The sequence below is a fragment of the Megachile rotundata genome, chromosome 1 (genome assembly GCF_050947335.1).
Source record: "Megachile rotundata isolate GNS110a chromosome 1, iyMegRotu1, whole genome shotgun sequence".
Taxonomy (NCBI): domain Eukaryota; kingdom Metazoa; phylum Arthropoda; class Insecta; order Hymenoptera; family Megachilidae; genus Megachile; species Megachile rotundata.
The window spans coordinates 20,937,008-20,963,015 of NC_134983.1; the positions used below are offsets into that span (position 1 = coordinate 20,937,008).

At 36.4% G+C, this 26,008-nt stretch overlaps 1 protein-coding gene across 9 annotated transcripts in view; it reads left to right on the forward strand.

The window, feature by feature from the left end:
• The window catches only part of nAChRa3 (nicotinic acetylcholine receptor alpha3 subunit), a 135,788-nt gene that overhangs the window by 8,814 nt on the left and 100,966 nt on the right, over window positions 1-26,008 (forward strand). For all 9 annotated transcript variants that reach the window (XR_013038259.1, XR_013038253.1, XR_013038251.1 and 6 more), the window contains exon 2: window positions 18,380-18,432. The gene's annotated coding sequence lies outside the window, so the exon portion shown is untranslated. The remainder of the gene's footprint in view (window positions 1-18,379; window positions 18,433-26,008) is intronic.

The window sequence follows — 26,008 nt, forward strand, 5'->3', positions numbered from 1 at the left end:
GCTTCGTCGAAGCTGTTTTTGAGCTAACCCGATAAGAAGTCGCCGGCCGTATATCCACGTGAACACCGAAAAGATTCTTCACGTGTTGCTTATCTTCCACCTTTTAAGGTCGCCACAATCGCTTATCGACCAGCAGAATTACCGTCGTTACGGGCCACGCTCCCCTTATGCCATAATAATACCCATTGAAGCCCTTCCGATTTCATAGAAACTCGATGAACGTCGAGAAGAGCCTCCTCGATATCGCTCGACGCGAAAACTCCTCTTCTCTTCGATTTCTTCGGGCGATGATACGCGCGCACGTGTTCCACCGGCATCAGAAAAACCATTAATTTTCTCGCGGAAAGTTGCGACAACCATTTCGTTGTTGGTCAACCGAGGTTTCGTCCCGCAACGGGGTACATCGTTTGTCACTCTGTCGCGATGACGGTACGTTTCCTACATTTTTTCTTTTGCCGAGGAAAATGTCTGGGAAGTGTACTTCCTTCTGGTGAATGCGACGCGCATTTACTGATAATATTACGGAGGAATAAGAATCGTTAACTGAGCCTAGAGGAACTATAGTGTAACATGTTTTATTGTTCAGATGTCTTTATTCTTCTTCAATGACCTATCTTAACTTGATACATAATTTTATCCTTCAAATCTGATCATCCTTGTTTGAAGTTCTAACAAAAATGAATAAATTTAGCGATAAAGTTATCGAATTATATTAAATAGAAAAAAGAAAGCAGAGTTTCGGAGTCGGTGATTATTCCTAAACCACTTTAGCATGAACGAATAGGGTAGTTAGTACAAAGACAAAAATTAAACAATATTAACAAACTCTGACGTTTCCCAATTTGCTCAAGATAGTTTCCCTTCGCAAATAAAGCCGGAATTAGGTATACAATAATTAGCCCCTTAATAGGCAACCGTGAGAATCCTTCTCGACACGTAATTTCTCATTCCTCGCAAGAGACGCGGCGTTATATCGTGTACATGGGGATTTGCTTGTGCAAACAGACGATGTTGCTGGCCGTCAAATTGGCCGTGTTGTTCGCGGTTTCATGTCCGATTCCTATACACGAGCTTAATGTTAAATGGGGCGGAGCGACGAGAGGTTAGATCAGGAAGTTAATTAGCAATCTGCTATTTCGAAATGCGGCAATTTGCTTTCGGAAAAGTTTCGTTAAAATACGGCTCGTTGAAAGAGAAGAGGTCGTTAAAACAGACGCGTTGTACCACCTGTTGAATTACTACGCGTTTTATTACCGTGCGTTCTATCGCCACGCGTTATATTGCATAGTCAAATTACTTGGGATAACTTCGATAATTTGGTACTTTACTTTTTTTATGGAGGAATCTTTATTTATATAGTTAATTTTAGAATTACTACGCGTTTTATTGCCGTGCGTTCTATTGTCTCGCGTTATATTGCATAGTCAAATTACTTGGAATAACTTTGATAGTTTGGTACTTTATGGAGGAATCTTTATTTATATAATTAATTTTAGAATTACTACGCGTTCTATTACCGTGCGTTCTATGGCCACGTAGTATATTGCATAGTCAAATTACTTGGGATAACTTTGATAATTTGGCAGTCTATGAAGGAATCTTTATTTATATTGTTAAATTTAGAATCTTCTTGTAGGTTTTTAGGTGGCGATATAATGAGAGTACATCGTAGAAGAATAGAACTATTATTATATTATTAGAGTACGGTTTTATAACTTCACTGTTGCATTTTGATAATTTGGCACTCTATGAAGGAATCTTTATTTATATCGTTAATTTTAGAATCTTTTTGTAGGTTCTTAGGTGGCGATATAATGAGAGTACATCGTAGAAGAATAGAACTATTATTATATTATTAGAGTACGGTTTTATGACTTCACTGTTGCATTTTGATAGTTTGGTACTCTATGAAGGAATCTTTATTTATATTGTTAATTATAGAATCTTCGTGTAGATTCTTAGATGGCGATATAATGAGAGTACATTGCAGTAGAAAAGAACTATTATTATATTATTAAAGTATGATTTTATGACTTCACTGTTGCATTTTGATAGTTTGTCACTCTATGAAGGAATCTTTATTTATATCGTTAATTTTAGAATCTTCTTGTAGATTCTTAGGTGGCGATATAACGAGAGTACATCGTAGAAGAATGGAACTATTATTATGTTACTAGAGTACGGTTTTATAACTTCACTGTTGCATTTTGATAGTTTGACACTCTATGAGGGAATCTTTATTTTTATTGTTAATTTTAGAATTTTCTTGTAAATTCTTAGACGGCGATACAACGAGAGTACGTTATAGTAAAATCGAAGAACTATTATTACATTTTTGTATAGAATTTCACCATACTACTATGTTATTGCTTCACTGTTTCACTATATCACTACACCTATTACTTGCTTGTACCACTGCAATATGAAGAATGAATTTTATCATACAACTATGTTATCGCTTCACCGTTTCACTATATTATTACACCTATAACTTGCTTGAACGTCCTGCATTATGAACGACAATTCCACTGTTCTCTCTCCAGAAATGGTAAAATGGTAAGAATATTGCCATGAAAATAGAAAATAAGAAGAAAAATACGAAAAAGAGGAAAAATAGAAAGCGTACTTTGAAGGGACGCGTCGGAATACCTTCGAAAGGGTTTTCGCCGCTTTTACTCTGTGTATTCGGAACACTTGTAGCAGATAAACCGGAGACAAGAGTTGACAGGAGCGACAGGAGAGTACGCTACGCTTTCTACGAAAAGCTTTGAGCCTGCCTAATGTTCCTCCGAGAGACGTAGGTACTTTCGAGCCGTCTATTGTGACCGACTGCGATTCTTCTCGGTCGCTGTTCACTCTGAACCAAATTATCCGAGCTAATGGCTAAATTAACCCGCTAGACGTCTTGCAGGTAGAGGCAAAAAATATCTCGCTCTTTCTTCCCTCGGAACGACACGATGTTCTCGCATGTTTTAATCAACTTCGCTGACCTGTTTCTTAAAACACTCTGCGTGTATTTTTACTGCCTCTCGCGCGGAACATGCAACTTCTTTAAAATTATAAGCATTAGCAATTTCAGCTTTCGTCGGATGGATTTCAAAGGCCCCGTAAGAAAGTTAGTTTCGTGAAAGTGATTTCGTAACTTCGTCAGCTTGCTGCGATGTCTCTCGTAAAACATTCATGAACGGGTCTGTTCGCAGATGTACGATATTTCGCAACGCGGAAATAATTTGTCGAAATTGATGGAGGACCGGGGATAAAATTCGAGAAGAAGGGAATAAATCGAGGGAAAAATCGTGGGCAGAGAAGTGTCGTGGAAGACGGCGAGAATCTGCTTGCACAAGGAAGAGCAATTTTAGTGCGCCGTTGTGTCGCTTTATGCAATTACGAGTCGTTGTCGGCCCGTCGAGAAAACATGTCGTTCATCTTGTCGTGTTCGCGCATACTTTCCCTTCGCGATGCTATCCTTATACCTACAGGCGCCTGCATGCAAAATCACTTTCGGCTCATTCGAACCTTTTATCTACCTTAAATAATTTCATTTTAATTTTAATTCTTCTTTGGACGCCCTTCAGAAAAATTGTGCTATTAAATTTATATTTGGAGTTTCGTTGATTTTTGCGCTACTTTCTTTCATCTGCTAGCTTCTTTATTTACAAAATCAAGAAAGGGGTTCTCAATAAAATTGCAGTGCAGTATTATTCTGAGCGCAGTTTACGGTGCACTACTGGAGGGGTTCTTAATAAAATTGCAACAGTGCAGTACTATTCAGAGTGCACTTTATAGTGCACTACTGGAGGGGTTCTCAATAAAATTGCAACAGTGCGGTACTATTCAGAGTGCAATTTATAGTGCACTACTGGAGGGGTTCTTAATAAAATTGCAACAGTGCAGTACTGTTCAGAGTGCACTTTATAGTGCACTACTGGAGGGGTTCTCAATAAAATTGCAACAGTGCAGTACTATTCAGAGTGCAATTTATAGTGCACTACTGGAGGGGTTCTCAATAAAATTGCAACAGTGCGGTACTATTCAGAGTGCAATTTATAGTGCACTACTGGAGGGGTTCTTAATAAAATTGCAACAGTGCAGTACTGTTCAGAGTGCACTTTATAGTGCACTACTGGAGGGGTTCTCAATAAAATTGCAACAGTGCAGTACTATTCAGAGTGCACTTTATAGTGCAATACTGGAGGAGTTCTCAATAAAATTGCAACAGTGCAGTACTATTCAGAGTGCAATTTATAGTGCAATACTGGAGGGGTTCTCAATAAAATTGCAACAGTGTAGTACTATTCAAAGTGCAATTTGCAGTGCAATACTGGAGGGATTCCTAATAAAATTGCAACAGTGCAGTACTATTCAGAGTGCACTTTATAGTGCACTACTGGAGGGGTTCTCAATAAAATTGCAACAGTGCAGTACTATTCAGAGTGCAATTTATAGTGCATTACTGGAGGGGTTCTCAATAAAATTGCAACAGTGCAGTACTATTCAGAGTGCAATTTATAGTGCACTATTGGAGGGGTTCTCAATAAAATTGCAACAGTGTAGTACTATTCAGAGTGCAATTTATAGTGCAATACTGGAGGGGTTCTCAATAAAATTGCAACAGTGCAGTACTATTCAGAGTGCACTTTATAGTGCAATACTGGAGGGGTTCTCAATAAAATTGCAACAGTGTAGTACTATTCAAAGTGCAATTTGCAGTGCACTACTGGAGGGGTTCTCAATAAAATTGCAACAGTGCAGTACTATTCAGAGTGCAATTTATAGTGCACTACTGGAGGGGTTCTCAATAAAATTGCAACAGTGCAGTACTATTCAGAGTGCACTTTATAGTGCACTACTGGAGGGGTTCTCAATAAAATTGCAACAGTGCAGTACTATTCAGAGTGCACTTTATAGTGCACTTCTGGAGGGGTTCTCAATAAAATTGCAACAGTGCAGTACTATTCAGAGTGCACTTTATAGTGCACTACTGGAGGGGTTCTCAATAAAATTGCAACAGTGCAGTACTATTCAGAGTGCAATTTATAGTGCAATACTGGAGGGATTCCTAATAAAATTGCAACAGTGCAGTACTATTCAGAGTGCACTTTATAGTGCACTACTGGAGGGGTTCTCAATAAAATTGCAACAGTGCAGTACTATTCAGAGTTCAATTTATAGTGCACTACTGGAGGGGTTCTCAATAAAATTGCAACAGTGCAGTACTATTCAGAGTGCAATTTATAGTGCACTACTGGAGGGGTTCTCAATAAAATTGCAACAGTGCAATACTATTCAGAGTTCAATTTACAGTACACTACTGGAGTATGTGACATATATATTTCATTTATTATAAGCAGTAAATAAATGAAAATATTCAAGCAATTTATTTGTCTGAATTATTTATAAGATCTAAGAGAAATGTCTAGTCACATTCAACATGAGAGTGCAAAGGGTTAATTCTTTGACTTATATTATCATGTCAGACTTGTGACGCACCTTATAGTTCATATACAATGAATCAAAATTATATTTGCAGCTCCATGGACTCTGAAGTTTAATACCAATTTGATTCATCAGATATGCTTATAAATTTCACTTAACATTTCATCTTCCTTATGTGCTTTATCATAATAGCAATAATTGTAGGAATTAAGTCTAACGAATTACTGTTTGTTATTTTAAAGTTTCATCTTGAAGTTGTTTTACTATTTTGTTCTGTCACAATGCCGTTTCATATTCAAGTATTTTGTTATTTTACCGTGTTCCATTTTGGACGTACGAAAAGCGAATCGATAAGAGCGTCAAAAAGATATACGAATCCGCTTCTAGAATCAAACGTTTAAAACCACGACGAAATGAATTTATCCCGAAGCAAACAATTGTCCGGAACGGCGGTACCACCGATCTTCTCTTTAATTCACAAAGCTCGCGTCGATTTCCGTGGAAACGACGATATTCCGTTTCGTTGCTTACCGTTCGTCGTCGGTCGGGAATAACGATAGGAAACAATGGAGAATACGTGGTGGCGGACAAAAGAAAAAGCCTGACAGAAGAGGACTGCCGAATAAAGGGGATAAAAGAGGGTAAACATGCGGGGGAAATGCGAATAAATGGAGACGAGAAGGGAGAACGAGATGAGGATCGGATAAATAGAGGCGAAAACAAGTTGATTAGTCCGTTCGTTTAAGATGTGCTTTACAACGCCGTTGTAAGTAATGGAACATTTACTTGGCCGTTGTGATTAAGGTACAGCTAATTAATGTAGCATAAAATAAATTAATGTGCGGTGGAAGTACACGATACCGCGCGACCAGGGAACGATACAGCACGTGGCGAAACAATGTGATGCAAAGCAACATGGTACGATATAAATGAGCTGAAGATACGACTCGAGATAGGAACAACCCTTTGCGAATGTAACGTGTGATAGAAACAACATATGAAGAAGATAATATGAGGCACAAATAACGCTTAATAAAAACATTATGTATTAAAATAATATATAATTGAAACAACACATGAAGAAAATAATTTGAGGCAAAAACAGCATTTAATAAAAACAATATATAGTAAAATAATATATAATTGAAACAACACATGAATAAAATAATATGAGGCACAAACAACGCTTAATAAAAACAATATATATTAGAATAATATATAATTGAAACAACATATGAAGAAAATAATATGAGACAAAAACAACACTTAATAAAAACAATATATAGTAAAATAATATATAATTGAAACAACATATGAAGAAAATAATATGAGGCAAAAACAACACTTAATAAAAACAATCTATAATAACATACTATAAGATAGAAACAACGCATGATGAAAATAATTTGAGACAAAAACAACACCTAATAAAATCAACGCCTAGTAAAGTAATATATAATTGAAACAACACATGATGAAAACAATGTGTGATAAAAACAGAACTTAATGAAAACAGTATGCAGTAAAATAATATATAATAGAAACAACACATCATAAAAATAATTTGTGGCAGAAACAGCACTGAATGAAATCTCTGTGTAGCAAAGTAACATGTGATAGAAACAACACATCATAAAAATAATTTGTGGCAAAAAGAACACTTAATGAAATCTCTGTGTGGTAAAGTAACATGTGATAGAAACAACACATGATGAAAATAATATGTGGCAGAAACAGCACTTAATGAAATCTCTGTGTGGTAAAGTAACATGTGATAGAAACAACACATGATGAAAATAATATGCGGCAGAAACAGCACTTAATGAAATCTCTGTGTGGTAAAATAACATGTGATAGAAACAACACATGATGAAAATAATATGTGACAGAAACAGCACTTAATGAAATCTCTGTGTGATAAAGTAACATGTGACAGAAACAACACATGATGAAAATAATATGTGGCAGAAACAGCACTTAATCAAATCTCTGTGTGGTAAAGTAACATGTAATAGAAACAACACATGATGAAAATAATATGTGACAGAAACACCATTGAATGAAATCTCTGTGTAGCAAAGTAGCATGTGATAGAAACAACACATGATGAAAATAATATGTGGCAGAAACAGCACTGAATGATATCTCTGTGTAATAAAATAACGTGTGACAGAAACAACACATGATAAAAATAACGTACGACAAAAACATCTGACATACAATGTATTTCAAAAACAACGAATGGCAGAAAAAACATATACCATCGTGTTGCTGAAACATGTAGCGTTCTAACAATACCTTGCAAAAATAATATTACGTTAAAACAGTGCATCCTAAAAGTAAATCTAGTAAACAATGCCTAGCAGTATACTAACATAGAATACTAACAGGTATACTAACGTACCTATACGAAAGTTGTATACTTTCGGCTATATGCAACAGTATCCGTCGCCATCGGTGTCGAACAACTCTACGCCTCGCAAGCGGAACGCCATTTACGTCGATCGTGAACCGCGTAAAAAGAAGCCACGCGGATGCATTCGCGTAAACCGAGGGATCAGCGTTACGCGAAAGAAAACTCAACGCTAGATTCGTTTTTATGAAATTCTTGAACGATTCTTGCGAAGAAATGTATCGCGAAGGGGACTTTGATGTTTTATGCATGAAACATTGAGTCGTACAAGGGTGGACCGAAAATTGAGATACAAAGAGAACACGGAAGTATTCCCTTGACGGAAATGAATGGAAACGGTGAAACATGTTTTTATCTTGGGATTCCATTTGACGATGGAACGATGCTGTACGCAGATCCAGAACGCGTAAACTTTGATAAATAAGTCTGTAAGACGACAGATAAAACGCGCTGTTCTTTCGGTAAATTTTTTCGGAAACTTTCGATAAACTTTCGGAAAATGGAATTCTTTTTTGGTTCATCGCAGAGGTTCACACTAAACCTACCGGCGTATAATGTACACTTATTTTGAAATTAAAAATGAAGTTAAAAATTAATAAACAAACGGCGAAATATAAATTACTACACACACTTATTCTTTATCTTGATGAAAATCAATTCTGATTTCAAGAAATGTATTTTAACAAGATGTGTTCCTTATAATAAGAAACTTGTGGAGCGGTCATTTGACCGGTTTGGTAGTTTTAGTGTTAATAAATTAATTTTTTTATATAAATGAGAGGAGAGAAAGAATTGTATTTATAAAAGTATGAATTTATCATGCTTTGATAATTATTACGGGTAAAATTTGGATGATTTCAGTAGCCGGTTATAATTTAATAAAATTGAAATCTCCATCGAGTGATCGTGAAACTACCACTTGTCAGACTATATGTCTGACCGCGATCAGTTAGATCCACTAATGTATACGTACCGCAACGCTAGAGCAAACGTCCGTTAGACACTTACTCTGCAAACGGTACACACGTTAATCTAACCCTTCCAGCGTTAGATCAACAAAAGTCTGAGGTTGTGACCCGACTTATCTGTGTAGGTAGGCCCAAGTAGCACTTCCCCCACCGCTAATCTGCAGGAGTGGGGGTACAAGTTTATATAAGTGCTCTGGGTCTCCGAACTGCGAACAGTCGCGTGCAACTTGTCACGCGAGAAGGTACCTCTTGCACTTTTTTATTGCCTCCATATTTGTAATATACATCGCTGTTACAATACGCAATGACTCCAGACGTAATTACTTATTAAAATTTTAGAAGAAATTAAAATTTTAAGTAAGAAAGGACATCGTATCTGTCTTGCACAGCGAAATATTTTTTGGTTTCTGAAATTAAACCTGGAAGGTACAGTAATTGTATCGTAAATTAATTTAACGTTGCACTGTTAATTAAGACTTTTTCACGGTATTATAATGAGCTATGTCGGATAAAATTAGAGCAGCTAATAAATACGAATTAGTTTTAAAACATGTAAGAACAAATTATGGGATTATCCTAAACGAGGTAAGATTTCTTTTTCTCTCGAAGCGCGTGAAAAAAGAACTATTCCTACGTGGAATGCAGCTCATTATAAAACACGTTGGGAAAAAACATTGGCCAAAAAGAAATTGTACTATAATTTAATTAAACCGTTGTAACTCGGGTCCTGGTTTTCACCTCGTCGACATGCAAACTCGGAATTCACAATGAGATTACAGGATTTTCTACTGTACGCAAGTCCAACTCTAGCAATTATTCACGTCGGGCCATTTCTTCCGAACTTGTTCTTTCTTCCAGAAGGAGTACAAAAGCCGCGCAAAAACGAAGTAAAACAACAGGGGACTTAAGTAAATGAAGAAGGAACGAAAAGTTAGGAGTATCGAGAAAAAAGCTGACAACCATATATAAGTTAACTTTAGCTCTTTCAGCGTTCAATTTCCCATTCTTTATATTTGTAAAATCCTATTTAAACTTTCATGTTTAAAGTTCTTTATCGTATACATTTATCACGAGGCTACGTAATGAAAAACGAGGAAACTGGTTTCTTTCTGTAAAATGCATTCACCTTTACCGAATTCGGTCTTCGTAGATTAAAATTGATAGACTCGAAAAAATGAATCGATCCCTAAAGTATTCGGAAGATGAAAACCCTCGGTAGAATATCGATAGTTGAGGAAATTGTGTCGCATGGTATAAAAGTCTTTGTCACCATTCATTGGATACGTCGTTTTAAAGTCGCTTGCTCGAATAACAAGTCGTTTAATGTTTATTGCATTTTCCATGATCAATATCGACCGATCAAAGGAATAAGATTCTTTATCTCTAGGATGTTGATACTGATCGAAGTATTATGAGTACACGAATTGAAAATTTTGTTGTATAGCATGTGTTATTATGTTGACGTATTACTACGTCGATGTGTTGTTATCTGAGTATCAATATGTCGACGAGTTATGTCGGTAAATTATTACGTCGACGTTTTACTACTTTGGCGAGTTACGACGTTAACGTTATTACTTTGACACATTATGTCGACGAGTTATTACGTCGGCGAGTTAGTATGTCGACGAGTTATTACGTCGGAACGTTGTAGCATTGACGCGTTATTATTTCAAGTCGTTGTGACGGTGACGAGCTATTACGTCGATGCGTTACTAGTTTGACGAGTTATTACGTCAGCGAGTTGTTACAATGGTGAATTGCTACTTTTACTGGTTTGTTATAGCGACGAGTTGTTACGTCGATGTGTTATTACTTCGACGAATTATTACGTCGATGCGTTACTAGTTTGACGAGTTATTCCGTCAGCGAGTTGTTACAATGACGAATTGCTATTTTAACTAGGAGTTACAGTAACGAGTTGTTACATCGATGAATTACTACTTAGATGAGTTAATACGTTGACGCGTTACTACTTCGACGAGTTATTACGTGAACGAGTTGTTACAAAGACGAATTGCTATTTTGACTAGGAGTTACAGTGACGAGTTGTTACGTCGATGTGTTACTACTTTGACGAGTTATTACGTCGACGCGTTACTACTTCGACGAGTTATTACGTCAGCGAGTTGCTACAATGACGAATTGCTATTTTGACTAGGAGTTACAGTGACGAGTTGTTACGTCGATGTGTTACTACTTCGACGAGTTAATACGTCGACCTGTAACTACTTCGACGAGTTATTACGTCGACCTGTAACTACTTCGACGAGTTATTACGTTAGCGAGTTGTTACAATGACGAATTGCTATTTTGACTAGGAGTTACAGTGACGAGTTGTTACGTTGACGTGTAACTACTTCGACGAGTTATTACGTCAGCAAGTTGCTACAATGACGAATTGCTACTTTTACTGGTTTGTTATAGTGACGAGCTATTACGTCGATGAGTTACTACTTCGACGAGTTATTACGTCGACGCGTTACTGTTTTGACTTATTCGTAGAATGACGAGTTATTTCGTCCGCTCTTTATTATCTGATCGCGTCAGTCGCGTTATTACGTCTGCATGATAATACATGAATACATTATATCACCACGAGTTATATTGCCAGAAGTAATTGAATAATTCAATAGTTATATTGCCAGAAGTAATTGAATAATTCAATAATCATATTGTTACATTTACACATAAACAATAATGTCAAGAAATTTTCAAAAAGTTTTCAAGAGATTTTTATCGCCAATTCAAAAAATGTTGAATCTTGGCAATATAAGAAGAATTAAGTGTTTGCGGTTTGTTTGACCGCGTATAAAGTGCACTGCGTGAACAGACGCGTAAATGAAAACTCGAGAATAAAGAATACGGCGTGCAGTGAACAACCGGTGCACCTGAAGTTTCATTCACGAGGTAGAAGCGATACTAATTCGAGAGGTAGCTTGTACGCTACTTTCCTTATTTCTTTCGTATTCATTGCCAACGCTTTGTACAATTTCGCAGCGGACGTATCCCGCATGAAAAGGCGTTTAAGATGAAAGAAACGGCTTGTTAATTCTCTTAAACGTCGCTAAAACCGAGAGAAAGTCTCGTATTTCTTCTCGCGTCATGAATTCGTCTAATTACGAGCCGAGCTTTCACCGATAAGAATATTTCAACATTCTCCGCTCGTTACCATTGTCGTATAGTCGTCTAATAGACGTTTCAAACGACAATCGCTACACCTTTGATTCACGTTCGCATTTACGCGACTATGCCATCCGTCGAGAAGTAATCCTTTCGAGAATTTCTGAATAAATTGTTTGCGTATCTTTCGCGAGATCATCAAAGCGTTAAAGAGAAGGTCGTAGAATTGACGGCGAGGCAAAGAGAGTAAGCCGTTCTGAAAAGGCATTAAAATATGGTGGTTTGGTGAACGGGATCGGTAGCGCGACGGCTGCTTACCTCTCGACACGCTAAGAGGAGCCATTAGTCGTAGCTGTTCTTTGCTAAATCAATGCGGAGAGTCGTCGCGGCATACACTCGACTCGAAAACGCGCGTACAGTTGCTCGCTCGTTGTGCAACACTTTTTACCTTCTGCTTAAATGCCTGCAGTTATAATGCTCCACTATATTGCTCCATCGAATGATCTTCATTTATGAGCGATTCTGTTTTGCGAAACGTTCAAGATGAGGTTTTGTTCTCTTTCTTGACGTGAGCAGTTCGACAAATTAATTTTATGACGGGTTTCGTCTACCTAGTTTTCCCTATAAGTCTTCTGTATGTAAATCTATGATATCATAGATTTTTAAATCATTGGATAACTAGATCGATATTTGGTTTTAGGGACTAACGCTACTGTACCTGATATCTTAAAGTCTCTATATCTCAGATCTCTACAAATATCCCTAGATTCGAATGCTATTAGATCCGAATATTCTTAGGACCAAATACACCTAGGTTCAAGTACTCCTAGCTCCAAATATACACTACCGTCCATAAGTATCCGGACACAAGCGAAATATGCATTCGCGTTGCATGAAAGTTATTCAAGTACCTGCAACAGTAACTAAAATCGATTTTTTTTCCTGCGAAGGTCAGAATACTGGAACGTTTTTCGATTGATAATTCTCGTTTGGAACTCGTATCTCGATGGAAAAGAAGCTACAGACGAACTAAACCGAAACTGTCGAGTGCGTAGCGTTACCTCCATTCTTATCTCCATTGAGGGAACCTAAACATCTACCAACAGTTTACAAACACTTGAAACATATCAAAGAACCCTCTGAATACGTTCTGCACCATAGAAACGAAACACAGTAGAAATGAAAATTTTTTTTAGAATCGAAAGCGTTTCATTAGATTCAGAAATTTGGACTTTGTACTTCTGGACATGAATTTTACTTTCACACTTTCATTGTATAATTTGTACTTAAAAATTAATTCTATTACGTTATGACACCTCAAGAAAGATAATAATAATTATTACAAATGATATGATAACCCTAAATACCTTTCGTACAAAGTTCCACTATGTTTTATGTAACGAAACCAAGTGTCCGGATACTTATGGACGGTAGTGTATCTAGGTCTAAATATCCCTAGACTTTAATATGCTTAGATACAAATACTACTAGGTCCGAATACTCCTAAATCCAAATATCGCTAGGTTCGAATACTCTAAGACCCAAAATACCCCTAGATCCTAAATACTCCCTGATAGTGTTGTACCACTGAGTATTTCAACTATTGTCTTACTACGAGTCTTCACTTGTTATATAACCGTCGTTATATCACCTGCTATATCGAGTTCTGCTATCACGTTATGATATAACACGTTGTATCGACGCCTGCTATACATATAAATTGCACGTTGGTGTTAAAAAAAATATGCATAGAAATGGAAAGAATAAATTATTTTGAGTAACCAAAAGATAGGCTTACAAACCTAATAATTTGTAGAATATTAACTGCAAGTAATAAAATCACCTACGATTTCGGTGTGCAAATTTATCTAGAGGGATCGCGATAAATTAGTGACTGTTTATAGCGTTTAAATCGGTGCCTGTTCGTACAAACTGCCGCCGATCCATTTTTATGCTAATTAATCACGGTATCGAATCGCGGGAACAATCTGTAATAAATTATCCCGAGTCGAATAAAATCGACGTTTTTACAAGCATCCCTCCAGGCAAAATATTAATGAATCGCGAACCGAACGAAACGTTCTGGTAAACGACACTTGTCGAGATTACGAACGTGTAGCTGCTTTTACGAATGTAACAAATGTAACGAACATGTTACGTTTCCACGGTGTTCTCGAGTTAACCGTTTCGAGGGAACATGTTTCTTCGGAATATCGTCCAATTCGCTTTACCACCATTTACAAGATAACGACGTTTACGGACTCACAAAACTTGTATCTTTCTATGCTACTTCCAGCTGTATTATTCCGACGAAAACTCCTACAAACTGGCGTCGTTGAATTGCAAATACCTTGTCTTTTCTTCTTACGTATTTTTAAATCTGTCTGATAACTCAAAATCGTTTCGTAGACATCTTTATGCGTAACATTTTTATTGCAAATCTTCAACAACTTTTCGCACCAATTATAATATTATCGTTTGACCAGAACAGATTCTATACATTGTCCTTATAATTATATTTTATTAATTTGTCTGTTAGAATATTATTTATTAAATGTCTTATTAAGTAGAATATTTAATGTTCTATTAAATTAAATGTTTCATTAAATAGAATATTTAATGTTCTATTAAATTAAATGTTTTATTAAATGTTTTATTAATTAGAATATTTAATGTTATATTAAATTAAATGTTTTAGTAAATAAAATATTTAATGTTCTATTAAATTAAATGTTTTATTAAATAGAATATTTAACATTCTATTAAATTAAATGTTTTAGTAAATAGAATATTTAATGTTCTATTAAATTAAATGTTTTATTAAATAGAATATTTGACATTCTATTAAATTAAATGTTTTATTAAATGTTTTAGTAAATAGAATATTTAATATTCTATTAGATTAAATGTTTTATTAAATAGAATATTTAATATTCTATTAGATTAAATGTTTTATTAATTAGAATATTTAATGTTCTATTAAATTAAATGTTTTAGTAAATAGAATATTTAATGTTCTATTAAATTAAATGTTTTAGAAAATAGAATATTTAATGTTCTATTAAATTAAATGTTTTATTAAATAGAATATTTAACATTCTATTAAATTAAATGTTTTATTAAATGTTTTAGTAAATAGAATATTTAACATTCTATTAAATTAAATGTTCTATTAAATAGAATATTTAATATTCTATTAGATTAAATGTTTTATTAAATGTTTTATTAATTAGAATATTTAATGTTCTATTAAATTAAATGTTTTATTAAATAGAATATTTAACATTCTATTAAATTAAATGTTTTATTAAATGTATTATTAAATATTCTATTAAAAAAAATTGTAAAAGTAATTCTATCGAATAAAAGTATTAAAAAATATATCTTGAATAGCGAAGCCACCAGACAATTCATGAAAAATTTAGGTCTCCGTATTGTCTGTTGACGCCTCTGATCCGCGTAGAAGTATCCACCACCTGTAAAGAATACCGGGCCCTGCAAACACGTTTTAGAAGGAGTTGTAAAAGAAAATGAAAAATATCGATCCGAGACCTTACGCGTAACCCGCGAGGTAGCTTGCCACTCTGTATTAGGCCGAAGAGCCGTGCATGCATGTTCTCTTCGTATAAAGTCTGCTCGAGCATCGGAGAGTCGGTTCGATTCCATTCGAATCCTCTCTTTTCCTCCTTCGCGCAATAAATATAAGCTTCCAGGCCGTTGATCGGGGATAAAGACGCGTCGCGTGTCAGATTCAGAGCGCACGTATTTCGACTTTATTATTTTTCTTCCTGCATAGTGCCAGACGAAAGGAATACCGTGGAGGAATTTTATAAGAAGAATATTTTTTTCTTCGTTTGTAGGCAGTCGGAGATTTCGAATCGAAGGGTTCTTTCTTTGGTAAGGAAGGGTTTTTTCTTTGGTAAGGGTGCCTTTTTAATTTTAGCATCAATCGTGGCGATATTTGACGAACAAATGTTGTCGAAGGTGGAACAAGGAGGTGAATTTGGTGTTAGTTTCGATCGAGGGAATTTCAGTTATTTAAATTCTGTGAGTTTTATTTGGAAAAATTTTCTTTTATCTGATTTGAAAAGGAGAGAGTTTTCTGATAAGGAAACTTCAGAATTTTGTTCTTGGATATTCTTACAGAGTATTTATGCTATTTGTTTATAATGGTAACTCTATATAGGGTGTTTCAGAATTAGTGTAGATCTTTGAAATGGGGGGTAGCTGGCGTGATTCTGAATAAGATTTCCCTTTGCAAAATGAGATTTGAAGCTTCGTTTTTGAATTATTAAGGAAAGAGCGCGGACCAATCAGAGCGCGAGGATTGCGCATGCGCAGTCGCGAGAGCGGCAGCTTCGAACCTAGCGGCGAGCGCTCGTACCTCTTTCTATTAATTAAATTTTGTCTAACCTTGTTAAAAAGATATTCAGTGATTGTTATATGCAATAATTATTATTGCTCACCCATATCCTCGTTAATAATAATAAAAACGATAACAACAACAATATTATTATTGTATAATAAATAATAATATTGTTGCTGATATTAGAAATAATATGTATAATAATGATACTAATAATAACAGTGACAATGAAGAATGTAGAATCTAAAAGAAATTTGTAGTACTACACATCGACAAAAATATTTGAACGCGAATCACAAATCTTTTGTGATCGACGTTTAACATAACCGAAAGAACTATCGGTGATAAACTCGTAAAAGAACGAGCCGCAGGAATGATTTACGTTTTATCGACGAAACAAACCGTGTAACGATGATGTTCGCGCCGTGTTACGATCGCAATTTCACCGGCCATTAACCCTTGTATGTAATGCATCCTTCGTGATATAGTGCTTTATTAAGGACGATATAGAAATAGAGCCGTGGGAACTTTAAGCATCGTTGTAATCTTGTTCGTCGTTACTTGAAATTTTCATTTTCCCCGATGAATTTTTCCGCTGATGCATCGTTGAAAGTTATTTTCTTCCGGTAAGGGAAACCCGAGACGAGCGTTGTTTAGAAATAACAGCTTGTGTAACTCGAAGGATCGATACGAAACGGTTAATGGCGGTTGCGCGGTTCGTTTAAATAAAATTGTATTAATAATAGTGTTGTTCGATAGCAACAATTCAATGTCGTAGGTAAATGTATATGTACAGACAAAATAATAAAATTATCAAATAGTGTGATGATGTAGATAAAATAATAGAATGATTAAATAATATGATGAAGTAGGTACAGTAATAAAATGATTAAATAATATGACGAGGTAGGTACAATAATAAAATGATTAAATAGTATGATGAAGTAGGTACAATAATAAAATGATAAAATAATATGATGAGGTAGGTACAATAATAAAATGATTAAATAGTATGATGATGTAGGTACAATAATAAAATGATTAAATAGTATGATGAAGTAGGTACAATAATAAAATGATTAAATAGTATGATGATGTAGGTACAATAATAAAATGATTAAATAATATGATGAGGTAGGTACAATAATAAAATGATTAAATAGTATGATGATGTAGGTACAATAATAAAATGATTAAATAGTATGATGAAGTAGGTACAATAATAAAATGATTAAATAATATGATGATGTAGGTACAATAATAAAATGATTAAATAATATGATGATATAGGTACAATAATAAAATGATAAAATAATATGATGAAGTAGGTACAATAATAAAATGATTAAATAATATGATAAAGTAGGTACAATAATAAAATGATACAATAATATGATGATATAGGTACAATAATAAAATGACTAAATAGTATGATAATATAGGTACAATAATAAAATGATAAAATAGTATGATAATATAGGTACAATAATAAAATGATAAAATAATATGATAAAGTAGGTACAATAATAAAATTCTAAAATAGTAACACACTATACACTATCAATAAAATCTATAATCCATAAGTAAACACGAATTGTTGACCCGAACGCGATTGATAGTATAAAATATTGTAGCATCGATAAAACAGATAAAATACGAGAAAATATCAATTCAAAGTAGAACAGGCAATTTGTAACGATACACAATATTTGGAACCGTAAGGGAATAGAATAAAGTAAAGCGAACAGTGGCAATAATATATCATAGTGTATTATAGTGGAACATTGTGCCGAGGATAGGTTAGTTGAAAGTAGAAGTTATGTGGTCGAATAAAATAAAGCAGAATAAAATACAAAACCGGAGTAAAGGGGTCAATGATTAACCAGGTCAGCGCCCTGAGAAAATAGTGAAAGCAGAATAAAGCAAAATAATAAATTACGGGAAAACAGGGTCGAATAATGTCGGGTAAAATACGATACGCTACAATGTTTAACACGATTCCCTAAATAAAATCAGATAAATTCAAGCTTCTGTTTCGACGAGGTATATCGAATGAATTCCTTTTTGTTGCAGGTTGCCGTACAATAGCGGTGCCACAGGAAATTCACACGACGACACAGCCTACGGTAAGTCACTGCTTCAATAATTATTCAATATTATTCTATTTGAAAATCTTGAAATTCATATTATTTACGGATCATGTTCGCAAAGTGGCGTTCGAGAGCTTCGAAAATTTGATCAATTAAATTCCTGTTCGAATCTTAGACATTAATTATATTCCGTTTATCAATTATATTATTTAATATAGATACGTTAATATTCTCAAGAACTAGGAGCCGGACGAAAAATATTTTCACCAAAAATTTATTACATTAGAAATTTTCTTCGTTACAAGTCTATTACCTGGAAGTCTTATACAAAATCGATAGAACAGATCGTTGAAATTCGAAGTCATAAAACTGTATAAAATCAACTGTAGACTAAATTCGGATGAAAATGGGGACGAGACAAAATTAAGGCCGAGTAACGATTTTAACGAATTAACAAATAACTAGAGTGACCTTATTTCTTCCGCGAGTATAGCAAGACAGACCGCGCGTCTTGACTCGCGTACAAATACATACATCTTCCCGATACACTGGGAAGGGAGAAAACGAGGAGTGGGAAAGGGGGTGAGTTTCCCCAAATTGGGAATTCTCACTTTCCCCTGGCAGTGGTGCACCGGCTCAAACCGTTGCACGGTGACCCATCCGGCACTCGACCTCCTACAAATTACCGTAACAGTAATAAACCCGAGGATCGCCTCGACTTTTCAAACTACACGTGGAACCGAAAAAATGCAGCTACAACCTCGGGCTCGATGTGCAAACCAGGGTAAAAATGGACGAGTGATTCCTTGGTCTTTTATTGCTGCTATGGTAAACCTTCGATATTCCGAAACTCTCTTAAATCTATAATAATGTCTACACTTGCCTAATTTAGTGCTTTACTAACTGCAGCCAAATTTCTACAACTTGCAAACCTATTTCTACTTCGCGTGCACTACTTCATTAATTTACTACACTATTATATCACTCGATCTCCCTTTCTTCGTAAATCCTTAACCCTAAATCCTTAAATCTTTGGCGTACTTTGACGAGTCTCAACCGTGATGCAACGGAAACTTACTCAAAGTGAGAGACCTTACTCAAATTTGTACTACCCTTCAACTTGAAATTTATCCAACTATAAGTTGTGTAGTTAAGGACCGTTGAATATAACATACTTTAAAATTTTATTTTATTTAACACTTTGGTGACCGCGCACATATGTGTGCGATGGTCGGGCGTTAGCAGTCGCTCGCACAACATGTGTGTGATGCTACCAAAGGTCATTGGCTAGTACCCTTTGTGTGATGATTAAACGTAGAAGATTGCTTTAATAACTATTATACAAACGCAAAATATTAATTTCGTCGTATTAAATGTGTCAACTCATGTTGAATTATTTCCTGAATTTACATAAAGTCTCTTTAAATTAATTCTTCAAAAATGTTGCCAGCCCCAGACGACGTTAGGCTACGTAGACGTACAGCTATTAATGTTTTTAATAGTTATTAAACATTTTTGTGTAACTAACAAATAAATTGTACAGCGAGGTTAATTCTAATTACCGTATTTTTAAGAAGTGAATTCCGCAGCGAACCCGCCACGAAACTAGAACTAATTTCGCTAGCAATCCGAAAGTTCGGCGGCACGTTATCAGCGGTGAATTAACGTGTCGTTAAGGATGAAAAATCGCCGGCGCAGATAGAGCCGTTTCTTTGGGAAGTTTCGAGCGTTTTCGGGGGGAAAAAGCAAGCGTCGAAAAACGTGTAAGAACGGAACAGAGGTCGTCGGAAGTTTCGTCGAGGAGATGATTCGGTCGAGTAAATTTAACAGGATGTTCATAAAGAGGCGAGAGAGGAGGTCGCGCGAGGAAAAGCGTGAAAGAGGAAAAGGGGAACTTTTCTGTTCCTCCGTGAATATTCGCGCTCGAGTTATCAGCTTGTCCCCGACCTGTCTGCCGTTTCCTCGAGAATTTCCCTTTTTGTTTTAGCGGACGCGTATCGGAAGAAACAACGGAATTGAAATTAAAACGAGACCGGCGCGCGGCCGACAATCGAGCTGCGCGCAAATTACCGACAAGAATGACGAGACATCGAACTGTAACAATTATCTCGTTTCCTTTTATCGGGAATTTTATAATTTATAGGCGAACTGAGACGTACAAAAATTATCATTATTGCTAACGCGGACCCTTATTACTCTTCTATTCGAACCGTATCATTATAACAACTAGTCATTTTATCGTAAGAGCAAGATTAAATTTTGTGAAATGCAAAAATTAATTTAAAAATATTTGCCAATTTAGCTATTGAAAAATATGTAAATGTTGGGATTTTAATTATCGGATACGAGAAGCACTTTAACTTTATGATTGAATCGCTAATACGTCTCTATTGTCCGCCGTCCAAATATCCCGACTGTCGCGCATCGAAAAACGGCTCGGCCGTAAATTACCGAGCGTTGCCGAATCGTTCCGATCCCGACAGATCCTTTGGGAGACATGCAGTTTTAACGTACCGTTTTAACAATAAATCTGAGAATTTAGGAACTCGGAACTGTACAAATATACAAATTAAAAAAATATAATTCTTAACTGTCCAAATAAAAAGGTTTAAAAATTCATGAACCGAGAGATGTAAAGATACTTGAAATATTCGGTTAGGTTGTAGAAGACCTTTGCGCTTTTCTCCTCGTTAATTCGTAACCATTGCAGTTAATTCTAGTTGAATCACAAAGGCGTTAATAAAGTGCGTTAATTACGGGGCGGGCTCAATAGAACCGTGTAATTACGCGGTTAAAACCCTGAACGTTTTTTTCTCCAGCTTATTAGCGCGTTTTTTTTAACAAACTCACTTTCTGCTTCAACTGTTTTTTTCTTTTTATTCGACACCCCTTCATTCTTCTTTTTCTATGTCATTTTTACCACTGTCTTTTCCTTTGTACCGATTCATTCGTTTCATTTTTCATTCCGCCTCTCCCAGCGTCTTCACTTGTCCTTTAACTTCCCGTTATCTCGAATACCGGTTTGATAAAGTCTCGAAACGGAGAAACTTCGAGTGGACGATATTTTTGTTTTTAATTTCTCTCGCTCCTGTTCCGCTCGATATTATATTCCTTTTCCGTTTCTTAATTCGAACGTTTTCTTCAATTTCCCTTTATCGTTTCTTTCGGAGGCTTCGTTTAACCTTATCTTCGCTTCGGCCATTATCTTTCCACTCGTTTCTTTATCGCGACTAAGTGGATGAACCTGCAGGGACAATGTCTGATAGGGATAAGGTTAAACGAGTAACGGTGCCAGCGGAATTATCAAGGCGACCGAATGATAACCGCGAGACTAGTTTCCCTAATGATCCATGTATCATCTAGACATCTAGAGCTACCTGCCGAGTGGCCGAAACTTCATCTCGTTATCTTAGGAACGAGAGAACTCTGCACCGTTGATGACCACGCTGTTCGCGTGCTTCTACTTGCGCGCTTAGGGTAAAGAGGGAACTGTTATGCTCTCCCGGATGAGAAACACACTCACCGCGTAAAACGTTTCGACCAAATTTCGCTAAACCTATCGAACATTCCGTAACAAACCGCATTACGTGTATTGCTTCTATTCTATTTAATTTCTCTAGTGCATAATGTTTAATGGCCAATTATTATTAGTCTCTTATATTGTTATATCGTGATGCGTTACGTTGCGGTATATCGCCACGCGATGTATTGCAACGCGTTATATTGCCACGCGTTATATTACCACGCGTTATATTGCCACGCGTTATATCGCCAACGCGTTATATTACCATGCGTTATATTACCACGTGTTACATTACCATGCGTTATATTACCACGCGTTATATCGCCACGCGTTATATTACCACGCGTTATATTACCACGCGTTACATCGCCACGCGTTATATTACCACGCGTTACATCGCCACGCGTTATATTACCACGCGTTACATCGCCACGCGTTATATTACCACGCGTTATATTGCCACGCGTTATATCGCCAACGCGTTATATTACCATGCGTTATATTACCACGTGTTACATTACCATGCGTTATATTACCACGCGTTATATCGCCACGCGTTATATTACCACGCGTTATATTACCACGCGTTACATCGCCACGCGTTATATTACCACGCGTTACATCGCCACGCGTTATATTACCACGCGTTATATTACCACGTGTTACATTACCATGCGTTATATTACCACGCGTTACATCGCCACGCGTTATATTACCACACGTTACATCGCCACGCGTTATATTACCACGCGTTACATCGCTACGCGTGATATTACCACGCGTTACATTACCATGCGTTATATTACCACGCGTCACATCGCCACGCGTTATATTACCACACGTTACATCGCCACGCGTTATATTACCACGCGTTACATCGCTACGCGTGATATTACCACGTGTTACATTACCATGCGTTATATTACCACGCGTTACATCGCCACGCGTTAGTTCGCCACGCATTACATCGTCATGCGTTACCTTACCACACATTATATTACCACGCGTTATATTACCACAAGTTGCATTCTCACAAGGTATATTACAACCTGCCATATTGCCACGCGATGTATTGCAATATGTCATATTACTGCATATTGTATTGCAGCGTGTTATATCGCCTCGCGTTATATCGCCACAAGTTGCATTCTCACAGGGTATATTACGACCTGCCATATTGCCACGCGATGTATTGCAATATGTCATATTACTGCATATTGTATTGCAGCGTGTTATATCGCCTCGCGTTATATCGCCACAAGTTGCATTCTCACAGGGTATATTACAACCTGCCATATAGCCCGCGATGTAGTGCAATATGTTATATTACTGCATATTGTATTGCAGCGTGTTATATCGCCTCGCGTTATATTGCCACAAGTTGCATCATCACACGTGTAATATTATAATGCATTATATTGACACGCGTGGTATCGCAATACGTAATACTTATTCACGTCATATCGCAGTACGTCGTATTACCTTGTGTTATATTGCCATGCACTGTAACATATTGCCATGTTACAGTGTAATATATGACTACGCGTTGTGTTGTAAAATATTATGTTACAATGTGATATATAACCACGTATTATATTCCCACGCGAGATATGCAATGTGTTATACTGCCTCGCGTTATATGACCACAAAGTACAGTATCGTATTCAATGTCCACGTCCTATCGTTACGCGATCGAGAATTTAAATACGAAAATTTAATGCATAACGATTCGAGAGAGAAAACGAAAGGCCCGCCATCCGGCGACATAATTAAAACTCTCTTTCCGAAAGTTTCCACATTGAAACGACTTCCGTTTACGCGAAACGAAAAGCAAATTCAACGCTCGAACGAGGCTCTCTCGATTGGTCGTTTCCAGGCCGATTCTTTCCACGATTTTCCTATAAGAGGCCCGATCATTTTCGATTCATGACCGATCGTTTCGTCCGCCTGGTTCCGGCTACGATCTCGTCGAACAGACGCGAATTTCATTCGCGATTCGACATCGATCTTCGCATTACAATTTCATAAATTATTCGCGCCTTAATGCGCGCGATCGAATCGAAGGCAAATTATTTCCGTTCCCTCGGCTCCGATCCGCTCCGGTTCGCATCGATTCAACGTCGACCACCAAAACTTTCTTCCGATCCTTTGTCCCGGCGCTCTTCGAACTCGGCTCTTCCCGAATAAAACACTGGCCAGACCGGTCAATTATTCTCGCGAGCCACCAAAAAATTGGATCCACGGCGATCCGTGAACGCTGCTACTGACAAGTGATTAATCCCTTCGTTGGCAAGAAACCGTTCACGTGCCAGATAATTCACGAGAGCTTCCAACGAGGATACTCCCCCGAGCACACGCCTCGCTACATCCGCTAACAATTTGCTCAACTTTTCTACCACGACCTCCTCCAGTTTTATCTTTGCTCCGATTGTCGCCTCGGCGCAACGCGACACGATGCGATACGAAGTATGCTGAATCGGCAATATGGCTGTAGTATAAGCGCAACGTGGAGTGCATTGTGATTTGGATATGTCGAATACCGACGATCGATAAGAGGAGTAAAAAGTCTCAAAGTCCACAAATCCCTAAACTGGTAAATTCTGAAACTTACAAAATCCTAAATTGAAAGCTACTATTCTGGTCAGAATGTAGGAATACCCAGTTCCCTAGTTCAATTTCCCAGTTCCATAATTCCCCAATTCCATAACTCCCCAATTCCATAATTGCTCAATTCCATAATTCCCCAATTCCATAACTTCCCAATTCCATAACTCCTCAATTCCACAAATCTCTAATTCCAAAATTCCCTAATTCTATAATTCCCAAATTCCATAATTTCCCAATTCTATAACTCTCCAATTCCATAATTGCCCAATTCCATAATTTCCCAATTCCATAATTCTCCAATTCCATAATTCCCCAATTCCATAACTCTCCAATTCCATAATTCCCCAATTCCATAATTGCTCAATTCCATAATTCCCCAATTCCATAATTTCCCAATTCCATAATTTCCCAATTCCATAATTCCCCAATTCTATAATTCCCCAATTCCATAACTACCCAATTCCATAATTCCCCAATTCCATAACTCCTCAATTCCACAAATCTCCAATTCCATAATTTCCTAATTCTATAATTCCCAAATTCCATAATTCCCCAATTCCATAACTTCCCAATTCCATAACTCCTCAATTCCACAAATCTCTAATTCCAAAATTCCCTAATTCTATAATTCCCAAATTCCATAATTTCCCAATTCTATAACTCTCCAATTCCATAATTGCCCAATTCCATAATTTCCCAATTCCATAATTCTCCAATTCCATAATTCCCCAATTCCATAACTCTCCAATTCCATAATTCCCCAATTCCATAATTGCTCAATTCCATAATTCCCCAATTCCATAATTTCCCAATTCCATAATTTCCCAATTCCATAATTCCCCAATTCTATAATTCCCCAATTCCATAACTACCCAATTCCATAATTCCCCAATTCCATAACTCCTCAATTCCACAAATCTCCAATTCCATAATTTCCTAATTCTATAATTCCCAAATTCCATAATTCCCCAATTCCATAACTTCCCAATTCCATAACTCCTCAATTCCACAAATCTCTAATTCCAAAATTCCCTAATTCTATAATTCCCAAATTCCATAATTTCCCAATTCTATAACTCTCCAATTCCATAATTGCCCAATTCCATAATTTCCCAATTCCATAATTCTCCAATTCCATAATTCCCCAATTCCATAACTCTCCAATTCCATAATTCCCCAATTCCATAATTGCTCAATTCCATAATTCCCCAATTCCATAATTTCCCAATTCCATAATTTCCCAATTCCATAATTCCCCAATTCTATAATTCCCCAATTCCATAACTACCCAATTCCATAATTCCCCAATTCCATAACTCCTCAATTCCACAAATCTCCAATTCCATAATTTCCTAATTCTATAATTCCCAAATTCCATAATTCCCCAATTCCATAACTTCCCAATTCCATAACTCCTCAATTCCACAAATCTCTAATTCCAAAATTCCCTAATTCTATAATTCCCAAATTCCATAATTTCCC